Genomic DNA, 14,267 nt, shown 5'->3' on the forward strand with positions numbered 1-14,267 from the left:
ACAGGCTTAGCAAAATCAGTGTGGTGCTCTTGTGACTAATCTTTGCATGCTTCACAGCTGAACCAAGTGTTTAGTTTGGTTTTGTGCCAATCTACCTACTTGAGAAGTGTGAAATAAGCATTGGTAAAGGCATATTAAGGATATCTGGTTTCTTTTCCAATGTTTTCAAATTCACATCAAAAAGATTAATGTTAAGAAGTGGCTGTCTTTTTGATGTGGCTGCTAATGTGTTCCCACAAAGGAGTGTTTAACTCCTTTTAAGGAAGAGGTGTCCATCTTCAGAGTCTCAAACACTCAGCATGGGTGAGAATCCCATACCATTCTGCATTTAACTAATACAATAATGGGATTTGCCTCCACTCTAGCTTCAAGAAGTATTTTTGTTATTAAGCTTGTCGCTTATGGGCATAGACATGTCCTGTAGTCATGTAGGGGTACAGGGAAAGATACTGAGAATATGTTGCTCGTCTGTCGAATGACTTCACCAAGATAAACTGAAATGGCTTTTAAGGAAAGCCTTTTAGATCTGCAATTTGATTTCTGAGCCCGTTGCCCTATTTGTGAAGTAGTTTGAGATGTAATCTTTTATTGAGAATTGTACCATATCAGTAACATAATTTTCAGAAAATCTCATTATACCCAAGCAAAAACGTTTGACCTCCAAATGTTAGCAGCACTAACAAGAAAGGGGAAATTTAGAAATGAAAGCTTAGAATGAAGTGCATTTAGTTTGCACTAGATATCAATTATAATCAAATGATGTGAATGCTATTGGAAGTGTGTGATCTAGCACTGCAGCTGGCATCAAATACATACACCAATGCAGAAAATACACAGTTGGTTTTATGAACATGTTTGACCTGTTGCTAGGTTCACAATTTTCTCAGAGGCTTTGATACTGCAGTTGTTTTATTAACCTAAATTAAAAGCAATGTTTATTGGGCACCAAACTTGGCAATAAAGTTTTTAAAATTCTAATGAGGTTGCAATAATGGATTTCTCATAAAGTGATCCTCTTCTCCTGTATGTCCTAGGACTGCTGTATGCAAATTTTACAAACAATGCATAATTAAGTAATTTTTACACAGAATTAAGGAATTTATATTAAGACACATCAACAGCTTGAACCCATACGGCAGCTTTCACAGAGTCAAATTTCCCAAGATGTTTTACAGTGGTATCATTAAAGAAGTTGACCTTAAGTCATATAAAGAGTATCAGTGGAGGACGGAGACACAGGAGACTGCAGATGCTGGAATTTCGAGCAACAATCTGCTGAAGGAACTATGTGTGTGTGGTAGTTCACCCACAGGTTCCCCTGCCACCTGCCACCACCCCCCCCACACCCCCACCGTTGGTTCTGGTTGCAACTGCCATTCACCCTCTCCCGAATGGTTCCCATTCTCACCTCCTCTACTTATCAGAGTCGAGCACTGGTAGTTTTTTGTGCTCCTGCTTATCTCCCTCCAGCAGCTGTCTCCACCTTCACCCTCCCCTCCTCCCCACCTTGAGTCATCTGTGTTTTTTTTCTGCCTCCATTTATCATTCACCTGCCCCTGTCTCCCAACTCCACACCCGCTCCTCTCCCCTTCCTGGCACAACCTGCCTGTCATACCCCTCCTCAAGCCCAGCAATCACCTCAGACTCCTTCCTCACCAATCCCCTTCTCCTCTCTATACTGGTGGCCATCTTGCCACTCCACTCTCGGTCCTGATGCAAGGTTTCACCCGGAAACGTCAACAGTTCCTTTCCTCCCACAGATGCTGCTCGACCTGGTGAATTCTTGCAGCAGATTGATTGTTGCTGGAGGACAGAGAGGGTGAGGCCAGGATGGTTTGAAGAGACGATGCAGAGGAGGTGCACCAGGATGTTGCCCTGATTGGTGGACTCTAGTTATGGGGAGATATTGGATAGGTTGGGCCTAGAGCAAATGAAGCTGAGGGGTGACTCGATATAAGTGTATAAGATTACGAGAGGAAATTAAGGTAGATTGTAAAAATCTTTTTCCCATGGGAGGGGTATCAAAAACAACATGGCACAGGTTTAAGGTGATGGGAAGGAGGTTTAAAGGGGATCTGAGGGATACATTTTTAAGCAGAGAGTGGTTGATATTTGGAACAAGCTGCCGGAGGAGGTGGTGGGATCAGATACATTTAAGAGGCATTTAGATAGACAATTAAATAGGCAAGGCAAAGAATAATACAGATCAAATGCAGACAAGTGGGATTAGTGTCGATGTGCAAAAAATTCTGCATGGACGTAATGGGTCGAAGGCCCATCTCTGTGCTGCGTGACTCTATGACACTATGATTCTATGACGACTAGAGTACAGGATCTACGGAGCTGGAAACACAGTGACCGGTGACGTAGTGGTTCAAATCACGGTTGCAAAAGCGAGCAGAATTGGAAACTTGCAGTAATTCTGGAGGATTGCAAGGCTGGAGCTGGTTACATAAACAGGGACCTCTCAGGACACAAGAGAATTTTGAAAACAAGACTAAAAATTTTATGTCACGGCCAATTTGTTTCCCCCAATTACCAAAGAGCACAGAGTGCAGTTGGAGATTTGGGCAATTAATGTTCAGGCTCAACTCGCATTCCTGGAGTTCAAGTTCAAGATGATCGCTCTCGAGACATTCTTGAGCTAAGTCAATAAAATGACAAAGATGCCTGACAAACAGGTGCCATGTGTGGAAAGAAGACAGTCAATACTGATCAACCTTATGTTTGTGCTCCACAAGATATGATATTATGGAGGTACTGTTGGATGTGGTGCCCTCTTGGAGTAATCAGGGAAATTAATAATTTGAGCTGAGGTAAAATGAAAGGATAATTATGAAGAGAGGTTCCATCATTAAAAAAGTTTGTGGAGAAGGGAAAAAAGTATTTAAGATAAGATATCTTTATTAGTCACATGTAAATCGAAACTTAGAGTGAAATGCATCTTTTAGTTAGAGTGTTCTGGAGGCAGCCCACAAGTGTTGCCACGCTTCCGGCGCCAATGTAGCGTGCCCACAACTTCCTAACCCGTATGTCTTTGGAATGTGGGAGGAAACCGGAGCACCCGGAGGAAACCCACGCAGACACGGGGAGAACGTACAAACTCCTTACAGACAGTGGCCGGAATTGAACACGGGTCGCTGGTGCTGTAATAGTGTTACGCTAACCACTACACTACCATGCCTGCCCTATAGAAATGATTTCCACCATAAACTAAAAGCTTTAGCTATTGGTGATGCTCAACTGGAGTCTAATGAGGTAGAAAATGTTGGGAGACATTCAGGGAATTTTACAAGGAGTCCTCGGCAGCAGGGTCTTGGAATTGAGGATAATGTGGCTTGGCGGATCTTCAGATGTCTGAGGAGTCTGATTCTGGATGCACATGTTCTTTGGCAGTTGGGGCATGTATTTGCTTGGGAGAATGGGATTTGCAGCCCCCTTTTCTTTCGGATGCCAATGCAGTTGCACCTCACCAGTGAGTCACTGGGCTTCGAAATGGTGAACGCCTTCAAGGACCAGGTACCACCATGCCCAACAGTCGGCAGCTTGCTCTTCCTGGTCGTTGGTGTTGATGCCTCCATGCCTGATGGTGACCTTCAGCATTATTTCTTTCAGTAGCCGTTTCATTGTTGACTGGGGAAAGCTGGGAGAAGAGAGCATGTTGAGGGAGACAGAGCTCAGACATTCAGGCACAGTGGTTTATCCACTGTACCGTGTTCCTCAAGAGCAAGGGCTTGAAACAAGTGGACGCAATTCCATGTAGGATGTTTGCATTGGTCCAGTGCTCCTTCAAGTTGATCTCCAGTATTCAACGCAATACTGTTGCTGAAATTCTTCAAGGATCGATAGATGTTCCAGTTTTGCTGCACTGAGTTACAGCTGGTGGCTAAATCCCCCTTTCAACAGCATACATCCATGGCATCAGCACTGTGACACTAATGGAACAGAGGCTCAGACTGATTCAGAAAAAAGTTGCAGAATGGAAATTTGCAGTTATTCTTGAAATACTGACGGGCTAAAAGATTTTTTAGAAGAGCAAACAATTAAAGATTACAGGCAGCATTCTTAAAGGTCACTTCACCACTGGCTGCAACATTTGGGTAGTTTCTTGAATTTTGGGATAAGGTAGTTTGCAGCTGGCATGAACAGTGCAAGCTGCTGGCTGATCTTGTCAATGTAAACTCCTCATTTGATCCATATAACTGGCAGAAGGAACTAAGTGTTACAGGATAGCAGAAGTAGCCCTAGCAGGAAAGAGCTCTGGTACGTTAATGCTTCTTGCTAAACTCCTGAAATTACGTGGTTTCTACATGTAACTGCACTAATAATCTGGCATTCACACTGCTTCTGCATGTAACTCCCTTCCTCAATGTGTTGGAAGAAACTGCCTCAAGTCCTCTATGCAGTGCCATTTCTTTGCACTTTACAATTTTGAGCCAATTATATTTTGAAATATTTATTTGAGGAAAATACAGTCAATGTGTATGAAGTTAGTTCTTTTGGGCCAGAGAGGTTTATGGCAGTAATTATGGCAGAGTGCAATACTAAAAACTCACTCACTACTCACACAAGAAAGTGGAATATTTTTAGCTTATCTTACATTGAGAATAATTCACTGATTTCTCATGACCTTGCTAGAGAAGTGCTGGCCCTGTATTTGGAACAAGAAATATTCAGCAACTTTTAGCTTTCAACTGGTGAGTTATAAAACTTTTACATTGGCACAAAGTCACGTTATGTTGGTGTAGGTGTTGTGGCAGAAGACTTGATGGAGAAAGGGGAGAGAAGCCTGAGAACTGTGGCTGGCAGTGGGACCAGGGAGAACAACTATGACAAATAGCTGGTAGGAGCTGGCAGACAAAGTCTTCACCAGTTGTATGGTCCTACTTACCAATGCTGGAAGATGTATCATGGCTTTACAAGATATATACATTGTCACCTGCTATCCAATTTTCTTGTTTGCAGCTAACATACTTGGACATTGAGTCCTGCTGAAGTGTCTCGACCCCAAACATCGACTGTTTTATTTCTCTCCATAGATGCTGCCTGACCTGCTGAGTTCCTCCAGCATTTTGTGTGTGTTGCTCCAGATTCCAGCATCTGCAGAATCTCTTGTGTCTCCATACTTGGACATTACTTCCTTCTCCCAACGCAGACACCCCCTGCCCTGAGAATCTGCACGTGTGATAGCTGCTCTGCACAAACATCAATAGTACTGTATTACCTTGCGTTTATGTTTGCAGGCTTATTACAGAAAATCCAACCCCCCCAGGAAAGCCATAACATCTTTTTAGAGGAGGAAGGACACTTGTTCCTTGTGTCTAAGCTACGAAGCATCAACATAGACACCGAGAGTGCAAAGACATAAGACACACAGTTATAGAGGGTACATTTCACAAAGAGAAATGGCACTAGTCATTCATGTCAGCCAAGAAGCCAAAGGAATCTAATGTGCAGAGTTGTTGTAACACACAGATGAGGACCTCAAGTAGGAAGCATTGAAGAGAAAGCTTATGTGGGTGCACTAGATGGCTCGGAGCAAGGAGAAGTCCATCTCAAACCTTGCGCGGAGTTAGGAGAACATCTCTTCCACTCTGTACTTCTGTGCCAGCCGACATCAACTCTGCTGCACTGCAGTAACAGATGGATCAGCTATCAGCTTTCCGACGAGACCACTCAAAGTCTTGGTGAGTCTGTGGAGACTCTGGAGAAACTCTGGTATCTGGAGCAAAGTTCTATCAGAGAATTATCATCTCAGGACAGATTGGTCTCTACCAGGAGATTCCCAGCAAGTAACTGTATCCCTCTGGAGGCTTTTAATGACTTGGTTGTTGAGGTTGTCATAGGTATGGATAGTAGCACAGGCAAGCTCACAGCAGCTCCTCATTTCGTTGTCTGCTTATTCCTGTGAGAGTCACAGTAGCACTGCCGTTCACAACATCGTTTCACTTCACGCCACTGGCTTTCAGACATTACCCTCACCTCTATCCCATAGCCAACTGTCCCAAACCACACCCACTCATGTCTGTGTGGAGCAGGACTGAGGAGGAAAAAGGAAGTGGCTTCCTCCCTCCACGTGATATGGAGCTTTCTGTCTTCTTCTCAAGATTAATAGTAGTGCCATCTCAAAAGCAGCTTACAAATGGAAGGAATGTGTTCAACTGCCCCGGTGCTGAATGTTTTTAATCCCATCAGTGTAGACGTTGCTCATTACGATGCTGACCCTGTGCCTTTAATAGTTAGAGCTATCTTTAATCCAGGCAGAGTTCACAGGGATCACATGATCAGCTTATTGGCAATTCCTCATTTCATGACATTGTTTCATCAGACAGATAGTTCAAGGCAATTGTATCCAAGGCTCATTAACCATCATATTTTATTGCATCCTTAAAGTCAGCTTGTTGTAGGGAAATGAGCAATTGTTGGCAGGTTGTGGAAGGGTGCCTGTAAGCACAGTTGCAATGGATCAAGCATGATGTACTGTATCACAGACAAGAAACTTGAAGCATTAATCATTTGTGCTGTTGAGAAAGCTCAGCTTGCACTGTCTTCTTGGGGGATTATCCTTAGAACTGTAAAGCTGAGTATCTGAACAGAGATGAACACTGGTCAAGACTACCTTGCATGCAGCTTCAGAAGGAATCCACAAGTACTGAAATGTGGCGTTTCAGTAGCTTCTGCTTGTGTGGTGCACAGGAGTTAAAAGGAAGAGTGGCCATGACTCACTGGGCTCTTGCCATGGTGCCCTTTGAAGTGTACTTGCATGCCCTGCCCCTTGGTGTCACACAGACAGATGTGTATGAGTTGCTAGGAAACCCATTGGATGTTGTGTTCAGAAGAGTCTGAGCTATTAGATGTGCCTGGAGAGGGCTTCACTTCGACGGTGCCTGGCATCCTCCTCCTCGATTTGCTCCTGCTATGCCTGTTATACCTCTTGCATCTCTTCTTTCCCTCCTGTGGTTCCTACTGCTCTGCCACCTGCTGATGTCCCTCAGGCAAAGGCTCTGGTCTCTGATTGGTGAGGTTGTACACGACGCAGCAGACAAAAATGATGCAAGCAATTACTGCAAATTTGAAACAAAAGCAGGAAACGCTGATCCTACTGAGCAGGTTGGACAGCATCTGTACAGAGAGACCCTTCATCGGCGTAATGCCTTACAGCGCCAGAGACCCGGGTTCAATTCCCGCCACTGTCTGTAAGGAGTTTGTATGTTCTCCCTGTGTCTGCGTGGGTTTCCTCCGGGTGCTCTGGTCTCCTCCTACATTCCAAAGACATATGGGTTAGGAAGTTGTGGGCATGCTATGTTGGCACCGGAAGTGTGATGACACTTGTGGGCTGCCCCCAGAACACTTGACACAAAAAGATGCATTTCACTGTGTGTTTTGATGTATATGTGACTAATAAAGATATCTTATCATCAGAGTTCTGACAAATAGTTCTTGACCTGAAATGTTAACTCTGTTTCTCTCACCACAGGTGCAGCCCGACCTGCTGAGTGTTTCCAAAAATGCATGAAATCTTACTTTGAGGAGGCTGTTGGCGACCTCAGTTAAGTTCCCGGTGGAGCCAAGGCTTTCATTTCAGTGGTGCTCAGCTGCAATGGCTGGAACATGGGCGGGGGTCAGAATCCAAGGAAGGAGGGAATAGCCCTTATCCTTCAGTACTCACCTGTTGAGGCAGAGCCATCCCTGAAATATGGCACGAATTGTTTTAATATGAAGTAGTTGTTGCCATCAGCAACCATAGGGTTTAGACTAAGGAAATCTTGGTCCAATGGCATGGAGAACCAAGATGACTGGAGGTCAAGTTTTGCTGCTCAAACTTGGTACGCATATGTAGGTGGGCATGCACACAGAGTGTAACGTAAACAGGTCCAGGATGAACAAGATGATTAAACAGACTCCTCTCAATTTCTGCAAAGGAGAAATAGCCAAAAAAGCTCAGTGAGCATGTTGTAATTTTCCGATGTTTTCAAGTGAGTTGTGGGAGTTCAGTCACCCTCTGTGCCCTGCAGTAATCTGTTAAAACTCAAATTCTCTGCTTTATTTGACCACATGCAAGGAGGTCACTCAGATACAGAGTTCCAGGATGACTCAAAGATTACAACTTATACAGTGACTATAAGCAAAACAAGGATAATTTCACTGATCTCCACTCAGCTCCTGATAACTTTCTCTGCATGATAGGTAAGTTGAAGACTGGTAAATCCTTTGTTACCTTGGGTAAACTTACCTCATGTGTCTGGATTCACAAAATGGACATCCTGATCACAAAAGTGTTGTCGATCATGCCTGTGTCCTCAGTAGCCTTCTGCAGTGCTGTGTTAGCTGAGCCACATGCACAAATTCAAGTTCCTAGGAGTGAACATCACCAATAGCCTGTCCTGGTCTATCCACGTAGACGTCACAACCAAGAAAGCTCACCAGCACCTCTACTTCCCTCAGGAGGCTAAAGAAATTTGGCATATCACCTTTGACACTCACCGACTTTTATCGATGCACCATAGAAAGCAGCCTATCCGGATGCATCACGGCTTGGTATGGCAACTGCTCTGCCCAGGACCACAAGAAACTGCACATCATGGAAATCAGCCTCCCCTCCATGGACTCTGTCTATACTTCTCGCTGCCTTGGTGAAGCAGCCAGCGTAATCAAAGACCCCACCCGCCCAGGTCATTCTATCTTCTCCCCTCTCCTACCAGGCAGAAGATACAGGAGCTTGAGAGCACATATCACCAGGCTCAAGGACAGCTTCTATCCCATGGTGATAAGACTATTGAACGGTTCACTTAAATGATGAGATGGACTCTTGACCTCACAAACTACCTTGTTATGTCCTTGCACCTTACTGTCTACCTGTGTAGCTGTGATACTTTATTCTGTATTCTGTTATTGTTTTTGCCCTGTACTACCTCAATCCACTCTGTAATGAATTGATCTATACAAATGGTATGCAAGACAAGTTTTTCACTGTACCTCGGTACAAGTGACAATAATAAACCAATACCAATACCGATACCGAATTGAAGAATGAAGAGCTTCCATATTCACTGTCAGAAAATTTTCTGGAGTTACTCAGGATCAAATCATCACCAACAATGAGATCCTTAAAGGAACCATCCATGAAGAGCTGGTTGGATGCTCACAGGGTTAGCTGGTTGGGGCACATGGAGTACATGACTCAGGATCATCTGGTGAAGACTGTGCTCTGTCCATGGGGAAGAGGAAGAACAAAGCTCTGATGGCAAAAAGGTCAAGCGATGTCCCGATATATCCAGTGTTTCCTTGTATAGCCAGGAGAACCCTGCCCACCACTGATGAGTCTGGAGAAGCTGCATCAAGGCCAGTGAAGTTGCCAGAATGAGGGTCCAAGCCGAGGCCCTCAGGAGAACTGGGAAACACGGGATGCTTTGACTTCCATCTGGCTAATGGACCTGTGGCCACTGTGGAGAGGTTTGCTGCTCACACATCATCTTTTCTCCCACACCACTGACACACTGAGACTGTCACACCTCCTTTTACCTGTCAAGATGTTGGACAACCACCAACAATCCACTGTCTGAATATAGTCTCCTCCTGAAAAGCATTTAAACAGCAAAAGTGTTAACTTTCTCAAGTGATTATAAAGTTGCAAAACTTCAATAACGTAGTAAAATAGGAGCAGGAGAAAGCTGATTGGCTCTTCAAGCTGCTCCATCATTCAGTACAACCATCCTTATATCATCTACCAATGGAAGAAGCTTCTACTCATCTCACTCAGACTCATAGTGACCTGATGCACTGTATCAAATCTCCTCTCAAATGTCTTTGCTCCAAGAACAACCCCAGCCTCTCCAACTTTATAGCTGAAACCCCTCCTCTCTTGAACCACCCTGGCAAATCATCTTTACGTCCTCCCCAGGCTCTACAGCTCTTTTCTTCGGACCGGTGCAGTCAGCAGAATTGAACACAATATGCCAGTTGTGGCCGAGCATGTGTGTGATGTAGATTCAACTTTCAGCCATCCACTGAGCCTCAGGATCGCCTTAATTTAAAGGTGACAGGTTTGTGGATGGGATTCCCACATTGCTTATTGCAAGATCCAGTTCCTGGATGGGGGAAGGGCAGGTGGGAAGTCTGGCGAGAGTTTTTAACTGACAACGTGGATACTGATCATGAAGGTTTCCTGTTTTCAGCATAACTCATGAAATTGAAAGAGTCCCTTTAATTAATATCCCTATGTTTTGAATTCATAAATATAAATTTGTAACAGCTTAGACATTTTTAAATAGGAGCCAATGATTTCTGGAGCTGTATTGGAATATTTTATTGTTTTTATAATTGTTGGATAAATGAAGTTTATTTTTAACATCATCTGTAGCAAGTTCTGATTTTTAGTGCCAATAATAGAAAATTAAGCTGCATTTTCTCTACCACTGTGCCGCAGTCGAGCTGAAAAATGTAGATTGGAGTCCATGGAAGATCGGCAAGACTTTTTTTAAGGAGACCATTTATAATAACGTTCAATCCAAATCCCAAGGTAACTGCCAAATATTGTCTGAATAATACCCCATCAAAATTTTAGTTTTACATGATTGTTACCTTGGAATGTACTTATTGTTTGTTCACACAAATTTTTAAATAAACCTACAAATTTGATTCATTACACTCAGATACTGACACACAAGGGATCATATCAAGGTTTGTTCATGCTGTATATTGAATTAGGAACATTGCAAGCTGTGAGAGTGATGTGGTAGATTACAGCTCTGGACACATTGGTGGCAGATGCAGTCCCATACGCATACAATGTGAAACAGTACAGTTAAAAAACAAAAGGCAAAATAACCTAACTGGTGAAGTTCTTAAGAGGTTTGGGAATAGTGATGTTTGCAGTGTACCTTCATTTATGTATATACAATGCATGATGTATACAATGGATAACAGAATAGGATTGTGTATGCTTGTACATGGACACACTGTATTTGGTTGACAATCATATGAAGAACTGCAGTGTTTGGTCGTTAATAGTCAGAGCATTCTCTCCCATGAGATGGGGGAGCTTCCTCCTCTTAAATAGGAAATGTGCAGTGGCTTGGGCAGGTTTTGTTTGCATTTGCATGGCTAGTTGGTAATAAGCTTTAACCGGGCCTAGCCATGCACATGGATTGTAACTGAATGACCGTCCTAGAGAGAACCACTGGGAAACAGGTCAGTGCATTTCTTACTTCTGCATCTGTGCATTGCAACAGGGAGATCAGGAGCACGCTGGTGTATCTCACCCCCTGACACTTGGAGCCCAGGGGCAGAGCTCAAGTGACCGGCTGGAGACACTTCCTATCTGGCTCCTCAGTTCTACACCAGCCATGGCCTACACATTTAACCCCCTTCATTTGTATAGTGTCACTCACCCGTACTGAAAATGGAACAAAGGTCTGATCATCAGAGACACTTAAAAACTGTTCCATGACCTTTGATAACAGTAAGTTCTCAAAAGGTATCAGGGTGCATCTGAGGGCAGGATCTCAGGATCTGTCACCTGAGGCCGAGCTGCTGTTTGTAGCCCACTCTGCTTCATAGGACAGTCATCCCAGTAAGGCCAGGAGCTGAATTTAAACTGCTGACCTGTAAAAGATTAGAGGGGTTGGGAGTATAATGTGTGGGGTGTAGGGATAAGGACTCAGGTTGAGCACAATTTGTCTAATATGAGATATCCTACTGAAGCAATGAGCCAATGAATATCATCGGCTGTACTAATTGGACCCTGAAATCCTCATAAGGGGTGAACAGCACATACTTGGCACGTTGCTTGCACTGAGCTGAACTGGTCATACCTTGATCACACACTGACCTTCCCCACAATTGTGTTCAAGTGCTTTCTAATTTAGCTACCCTTCTTTCCTAGGAACAATGAACCCAGCTGCATTGCAACCATTGCCTCCTTGGTGCAACTAATTACCTCAGACCTAACAACCTCACTAATCTGACTCATTACTACATGTCCAGGTGCTGTCAATGAGGAGATTCATTAATGCATTTAAAACTTACCATGTTAATGGGAAAGATTGAAGATTGAGGAGAGCAAAGTATTCATAGAGCACTGCAAATTTGTAGTTTATGATGCCTTGTTTTTCCTTAAAGTGATCAGTTTCATAGGCCAGTTATGAGATTGTCAGAGTTGTTAGAATAATGATTTAGTCCCTGATGGAAACAAACAGTGTATGAAACACTCATCAGGTCAGGCAGTGTCTGTGGAAAGAGAAACTGAATTAACCTTTCACATTGAAGAGCCTTTGTTACACTTCCTTCATCTGCAGTTTTTATTTGCTTTTCAAGAGTGCATCTTGAGTCATTATCGAAATAACCACTAGAGGTCAGTCTTACTACATGAAATAAATTCTGCCACTTGAACAACAATAGCAAGTGTGACGTTATTAATTTACAGAAAAGAAGAAAAATTGTATTTCTTTCAAACTAAGTGATTGCAGAATGGGAAATACATTCTAGCAACCTAACAGGGTGTGTCACTGGTGTGGTGCATAGAGCAGTGTGAGAGTCCACTGCTTCAGTTGATAGGATATGGCATTTGCAGATAAATGCATTGACCTTGATGACATATTGCAACACTGCTCCCAGCTTCTTAAGGCTTGACCCCTAGCATTCACTGCAACAGATATCTCTTGCAACGGCCTCCTGAGTATGTGTCTTGAGGGTATCCTAGCTCCCGTGGATAAAGGACATTTTGGCGGCCCATGATGCAGTCCACTGTCTTGTGTTTTGTCGTGAATCTTTTGGCCATTTCCTGTTCTGATTCCCCTCAAGACATTTTTATGATTTTAGCCTGACTGTAAAAAATTTGACAAATTTTAGAATGTAAATTCCACAAACATCGCAAAGGTGGTAAATCAAACCTAGGCTTGTATGAGCGTATCTCCTTTGGGCAGTCTGATATATAATCATGATGTTTAATTCCTGGACTAAAGTCCTCTTTAAATCTTTTGATTTGGAATCCCTATGGAAATCCACGTTCGGTTCTAAATGAAAATTCTTAGAAGTCAGTAAATGACTTCTGACTCCAGATTCAAACTTGGGGTGAATTTTCTTCTTATTTCAATTTTTTTAAGGAGTCCCTCTTTCCTGACTTTGCAACATATTTAAGTGTCTTTTATCTATTTATCATCATCAACAAGAAATACATATTTTTCTTGGTAGGGGATATAGGATTTTGACAAATCATTCCTTCAGGTAGTTAGTCATATGAAGTTGAGGAATGATGCTTGTATTACCTGGTATCAAAATATAGGTCAGTTGTGAGAAGTAATGTATAAAGTATTGAAATATTCTGCCATCAGCTCCAATTTTCATGAAATTATTGAATTTAGAGATATTCATCCCAGTGGATGTCATTTGCAAAAGATATTGAAAATTTATTGTTTTTCTGGCCTTCTTTCAGTCGTTATTTGGCACATTTTTTATAGATTTAAAAAAAACAGAAGTGGTAATAGACATATTTTAGACATATACTTTTATTAAAGGGCTGATCATGCTAGGCCAGGCTATAGCTGGATTTGCCTTGCATAGTGCCCACCTTAAAATAACTAAACAAAATGTTTAACTAAAAACACCTTGAAGTACTGACAAGTGATTCAATATATTATGATGGAGTAAAACAAATCAAACATTCAACAACTCGTACCTTTTTTTCTTGGGGTTGGTGACCTCATTTAAATGAATGGGGCTTGTGGTTCTTTTGCCAGCTAGTCCAGGTGCAAAGCTGGGGGATGGATGCAAAGTCCATCTGGTCCCTCTCTTAAGGGCATCGGTTCTCCACTGCTGGGCTCATTGGTGAGTCCGGTGATGGAGCAGGAAGTCTGCCTGCAGCCTCTCTCAGTATACAATTCAGACTGATTTCTTTTGCCTACAAAATAATTCTGTTTGTGAATGGTTAATATCTAAAATCTTCACTGATGTATAAATCTTGTCCAGACATATGCTGCAATCCAAAACAAGTCAACAGAATTTTTACGCAAAATGTTGAGTGAAAAGTGCCTTGCTTAATCTTAGATGCTTTTGGTGACCTTTTATTCAGTTCATTTCTATATATCTATTACCTTAAGTGCTCTTGAAATTGACAGCAGTGGCCTTATATACTTGACTTGTGTGCTTCAGCCAGTGACATTTGCTTTCTCTTTGAATCTGTATCTAAACTTAGCTTCAGATGCAATCACATAAATTTGTAATGATCTTGCTAATACAGTTCTACAAACTCACTTTTTCACCTCACTGAA

The sequence above is a fragment of the Pristis pectinata genome, chromosome 21 (assembly GCF_009764475.1).
Source record: "Pristis pectinata isolate sPriPec2 chromosome 21, sPriPec2.1.pri, whole genome shotgun sequence".
Taxonomy (NCBI): Eukaryota; Metazoa; Chordata; class Chondrichthyes; order Rhinopristiformes; family Pristidae; genus Pristis; species Pristis pectinata.